Source organism: Musa acuminata, chromosome BXJ3-4 (assembly GCF_036884655.1).
Source record: "Musa acuminata AAA Group cultivar baxijiao chromosome BXJ3-4, Cavendish_Baxijiao_AAA, whole genome shotgun sequence".
Lineage (NCBI taxonomy): Eukaryota > Viridiplantae > Streptophyta > Magnoliopsida > Zingiberales > Musaceae > Musa > Musa acuminata.
In genome coordinates this window covers 44,054,980-44,061,086 of record NC_088352.1, presented here as the reverse complement: position 1 = coordinate 44,061,086, position 6,107 = coordinate 44,054,980, and the positions used below count along the sequence as shown (strand labels likewise).

General features: G+C 37.3%; 1 long non-coding RNA gene across 1 annotated transcript; it reads left to right on the top strand.

Moving 5' to 3' along the window:
• The first annotated feature begins 4,505 nt into the window (after positions 1-4,505).
• Positions 4,506-5,836, top strand: LOC135635507 (uncharacterized). The gene is made up of 4 exons (XR_010495650.1): positions 4,506-4,739; positions 4,874-4,964; positions 5,061-5,593; positions 5,685-5,836. It is a non-coding gene; the product is annotated as an uncharacterized LOC135635507 (long non-coding RNA).
• The last annotated feature ends 271 nt before the right edge of the window (positions 5,837-6,107 follow it).

Sequence of the window (6,107 nt, the reverse complement as noted above, 5' to 3'; positions counted from 1 at the left end):
ATCTTGGGGCTAATTATAGATTATTTTATTTAATTAATTATCTTTAATATCTCTATATTTTTAAGAGTTAAATTCATATACTTACAAAGTAAAACATCAAAATTCTTATATAAATTTTAAAAGATAATTTTTAATTTTAATATTTTTTTAAAAAAATAAGATTTTATTATAACAACGGGGTTAAATGTTTCAGTTTGATAAATATAAGAATCTTAATATAATTTTTAAAAATATAAAGATCGAGATACTAAAGATAACTAATTATAAAAGATAATATATAATTAGTTCTAAATTTTGTTGTATTTGAAATTTAAAAGATTTCTATTATGGAGTAAAAATATGATTCTTGTGAATGGGATTTAGAATGTTGATTGAATCTCAAAGAGGTTTTGCTTAAACATGTAAAATGATTTATTTAAAAGTAAAATCATCTAATATTCGAGAAGAGTCCTAAAATACTATATTGAAAACATAGCTAATTCGATGCTAAAGTTAGCATTTATTTCTAATAAGGAAGTTATTGTGTAACCATCATGTCATCGAATATAAAAGAGTAAATACCTTAATAAAAAATATTAAATTTAAATATCATATTGATATGACACGCCTAATCGACATATTATCCTTTTGAGTTGATTGGGTTCCATGTGTATCTAACAGCTTTGATTGGCAACAGAAAATTATCGTTTCAAAAAGTCATAACTTGGAAGATATTTGAGAAAGCATTGCCTGCTCTTACCTTTTTGGCGATGCACTGTAACTCCATGCTTTATCTCCTGTCAGCCCCCATGCACGCACTCGTGCTCTCCTGCCCTTCGTCTTCCTCAAGGCAGCCATTAATGATCTCACCGAATGGAGGTCCCATGTTGCAGTTCACTCCATCATTTCACCTTATGGATCGCGTTGTTCTTTTCTGTGGAATGGCTTTGTTTGTCTACCGCAGGTGGATGGAATCATCCGAACAGTATTGGCAAGAACTGGGATGCAGAGAGACCATGCATCCTGCTGGGAAGCACATACAAAGGGCAGTCTTCAACTTCCATCTGAGAATTCATGGGATTCACACAGCTCACACTAAGTCATGAATCGAATATTGGTCAACTCTTTCGGTCATTAGTAATGCGAGACTCACAACACGGCATGTTCTTCTCGAGATGTTTGGAATAATGGAAGACAATTAGTTCACGATCTCAGGAAAAAACAAAGAAGGTTCAGAAAAATGTGGAGTGATGAAGAGATCATAAGCACACAAGTCTATTAACTATTCATCATGATTAAACGATATTTCCCGACAAATTAGTCTCTGTAGATAATTCATTTGATTTAGGTTGTTAATTCCTTGGGAATAGAGACAAGAAAACTGTGTGGGTTATCCTTTCTCTTATCCAATCGAAGAGGATGTGACTGATGCTGATATGGTCATACTCACCATCTCAGGCAGGATCGATGAGCGGCTTCGGATGTAAGTCTCATGCTCGATGTGCTTGGACATATGTGAGTATATTTCCAGAAGAGAGCTGAGAGCACCTCTTCTTCCCACACACGGTCGCAGAAAACATAAGATAGCTAATTAGCTTCGAGAGAACAAGATGAGGAAGAAAAGAAGCACCAAAGACCACCAAAGTTGCTCAGGAGAAGCTGGAGATACATAGCAGTACTAAACCCTGCACAATGGTTGTGGGCATGGATGGTCAAGCAGCGTGCAGGAAACCTAGCGAGCTGGGCGGTCATCGAGGATCACCGGGGATCGTTCCAGCACATGAGCATGACGACGCACCGCCGGAGAATGTAGAACCGAGCTCGCTGCTCCTTCACCAGCAAGCGGCACCGCCGGGTGAACGATCGGCAAGGCAAGCTTCCCTCTCTCTTGGCCATCATCCCCAGCAGGTGGTGCCCTCTCTCTCTCTCTCTCTCTTGGTCTACGGCTTCGATGGGTGCATGGCTGCTCTTCGGTTGTGGACTGGTGAGAGCTCTCGCGACATGGGAGCGCTGCTTTGCTTCCACCACAGTGGCCTTCTCATAATAGAGGGCGGGGGCAGTGGGTGCAGCCGATCACAGTCAGCTATCAGGTGGTGGTTTGGGACATGGATGGGCCCTCGGGCTTTGATTGCTACACACTGCCTTGTCTGACACACCAGGTGAGGGCACATGGATGTTGCGAGAGAGAGAGAGAGAGAGAGAGAGAGAGAGAGAGAGACGAGGTCCATGCTGACTCCTGTGGAGAATGATGCATGAGGTGGTGGGAGTGGAGTCTTCTTATGTTCGAAGAATCATGGTTGGCGAGCCTGAAAGCTTGTCTTGCTTGGCTCAGATCCTCATCATCTCAATCAAATTTAAGTTAATGGCTCGATTAGATTTGAATTGGGCATGAATTATAATGGTTTGGATTACAAATTTCACCGAAAAATTATATGTATTCTTAAAAGAACCAATCACAGACTTAATATATTCTAATCGAAAAATTAAAATAAAATAAAATCTTGAATTAATTTATAATAATATATAAATATATTATTATTAACTCTGAGTTAAGCATCGATACATATCGATTAGTAGGTCGAAAAATATTTGAATCTATAGAAAAATTATCATTTAGCACACAAAATAAATATTTGAGTCTATAGAAAATTATCATTTAGCACATAAAATATCATGGTTTGCCTAATTATAAATATGAAAAAAAGAAATGTAGGGTTGGGTGTGTTGCAAGAAAAGTCTAATTAGGCCCAATTTTAAGATTACATTCTCTCAAGTAAAAGAGATCCAAAGTTAATGTAATCACCCATAAAACAAGAAAAGAATGGTGGAGAGTTATTTTTAGAATTAGATGTGAAGCAGCTTATGAGAATGACAATTTAATTGGATCAGCAACCAATTTATGGGGCAATAATTTATCTAATTTCATGTTTATTTTTTAATTTTAATAAAATATATGATGTAAATCGATGATAATGAGGACAACGAAGAAATGGGGTAACAATTTATCTAAAAAATGAGTGCAAAAATTATATGTTTATTCTCTCTCGATTTTAGTAAAACATGTTACGTAAACCAATGATGATGATGATAGACCATCGTCTGATGCCTATTAGCTCATGAAAATTTGATCAAAATAGATGCTAAATGCAAATTAAGTCACCAGATATGTTTGAAAGAAGACTCATAATATGATAATCCAACTAAAAATCTTCTAAAAGTTATGAATTTATTTGAAGACACTAAATACAACATTAATTAGCTACGATGCAATACTATCATTAAAAATATTAAGAAATGTATTCTAGGCTCTATTTATTACACAAAATAAGAAAATACTTTATAAGACAAACTTAGTTAATAAATTACTATTGTAATTAGTTATCTTTAGCATCTCCATCTTTATATTTTTAAAAATTATATTAAAATATTTATACTTACGAAAGTGAAATATTTAACTTCATTGCTCCAACAAAACCTTTCTCTCTTGATTTTTTAATATTATAAAAGTATATTTTTAATCCTGTATAAGGAAATCAATGTTTTATTTTCGTAAGTATATGGATTCTAATATAATTTTTAAAAATATAAGAATCGAGAAACTAAAAATAACTAATTACATGGGACAATTTGTAATTAGCTCTCAAGAAACAGAATCTCCTACGACTTAAAAGGATGTATGAAACAACCTTCCGGCCACCAATTCACTATTGGTCGGAGAAAATATAGTTTAAGAAAAACAGATGTCGAAGATAGTGAAAGCTATGCTTATTCTTGTTCTTGGATGTCTTAACCCTAAATTATCAGCTAATTTAATTTTATGCTAGGTTAGTGCCATTAACGATGGTCCTATGTAGTAGATAGATTTTCTCATCATTGTCTTCACCCTCAAATGATTCTTCCCATCAAATCGATTGAGTCAAGTTGCGGACCATTAAAAGACTCGGTTTGATAGGTCAAGATCGACAAAACCAAGACGATGGATATCTCTTCTGGCCAATATAGCAGCCATCGAAAGAAGAGATTGCAGCTCGAAATCTACATGTAATCGAGTTATCTTTATGGGACCGTCAGCCAATTGTCTGTCTGCCACGTGCTATGATCAGCTGGCTAATCGAGTTCGGATCTAGTGTTAAGTTGACTAAGATATGATAATTAAAGATTCGGATCAGAGTGTTTCATAGAATGTAGCGAAGAGAACTTTTTATTGTATTGCTACTATATTTGGATGAAAAGGATTATGAATTATGTTGAAACTATGTTAGAATAATAATTATTTTGTGGTACAATTACGAGGAAGGTTGATGAAGTAAAAGTTCATTAGGTTTTGTGTGTAATCTTGAGATAGAATTAGGAAGAAGCACAATGATTTGTTGATTGGAGAGAGGACAAAATTGGTTCTCATAGGCAGAAAAAAGACAGAAAAAACAATGGGAAAAAGGTAAACAAACCTACAAAGGGGCCAAATTAATCAGATTGTACTGCGGTGGGTCCTTCCTCAGGTGGATTGCAGAATCCACCTTTGAGTTCTCTCCAAGCAATCATGCCGCTTCATGAGTGCAATTTGGATTCATGCATGGTCGACATGGAGAATCTTCTTCTTCTTCTTCTTTACTCCCACATCTTGTGATGATCTATCTACACAGAATCGAAGAGGGAGATGCCTCTCTCTCTCTCTCTCTCTCTCTCTCTCTCTCGCACACACGTCAATGGCCATGGGTGTTTTTCTTTGCTTACTTGTTTCGAAAGATGTTGGAATGGAGGTCAGGTTATGGTCACCTGATGCCTTCCCTTTCTATGCTGCACCTTTTTTCTTTGCATTCAAGCTTTCGAGTCCAAGTCATAAAAGGCTTAGCTTTTCTTCTTTTCTCTTTTTCATGTACTATGGAATCCTCAGTGGGAGAGAAAGACTGTGTTCTTGGCATACTCCTCTCAAATCCTTAGCCGGAGAAGTCGTTTTCACCCCTCCCCCAACAGAGAACAGTTTTGTAAGTGTTTGTTCTTGATAAGATCTGATCTCTCTCTCTCTCTCTCTCTCTCTCTCTCATGTTGTTTCGGTTCTCGAATATTCTCTGCGTTCTTAGGAACTCGTGGGATGGGGAATGGAGGGTTTGAGACAGCAGGTAGCCGAGTAGAGCCGAAAGCTTTATTGGAGTTGGTGGGGACAAACACGTCATATTCTACGGCGCCGGCCCCACGCCAGTAGGTGCTCGTCCTCGTGGCTCAAGAGGAGGGTGGATGATGCGTGCATGCATCTCGAGAGTCTTCTTCGTTTCTGTTGTAGTTTCGTTGCCTTCCCATCTTAAAGCTCACCGCTCTCTCTCTCTCACACGCACTCTCTCTTTCTCTCTCTATCTCTCTCCTCCTCCTCCTAAAGGAAGAAGAAGAAGAAGAAGAAGAAACGAGAACCCTATCAAATGGCTCTTAGCATTCCTTTTAACAGTCGATGTTTGCGAGTGCAGCATCATCAAGATTCACATAGTTTCAGCATCTTTGGCCTCTGATATCATATGAGAATCTTGATGATGCTGCACCGGCAATTGGCGACTACGCTCGTCGAGTCTCTTGCAGAAAGGTGGAAATTCCTTCAGGTCTGGAGAAGAAAGGAAAAAGAGAGGTAAGTTTGCTTTGATGCTTCTTTGTTGTTTATCCAGTAAGATCAGGTATTGCAACAAGTCTTATGCTTCTACTTTCTTGTGGCTTTATAGAGAGAGACGTGAGATCGAGCAAGGTTGTAAGGGACAATGACTTTTGGAGGAAGCTCTGTTTTGTTTTAGATTGCTACACCTAAGTGTTTGACTAGCAGCATGTAATGAAGAGCGAGATATGTGATTCCTCTATTATAAATCCTTGTTTTTTACATGCACATCTCCTCTCTTCCCCTTTCTTTATTACTGCTCATCTTCTATACCACTCCTCTTCTTACAATCCTTTGGTGTCTAAGAAAAAAGATGTGGTTGTGAGTCAAGGAATTCATGAACATGCAATGTTATATAATATAATATATATATAATTTTAATTTTAAAAATACTTTATATCGAATCTAAGGTCCGAACCAACCATCAGAGACTTGACCCGAGTTCAGGTCCGATAACCATGAGCTGTAGTTTTTGCATGCAGACTACACCCAC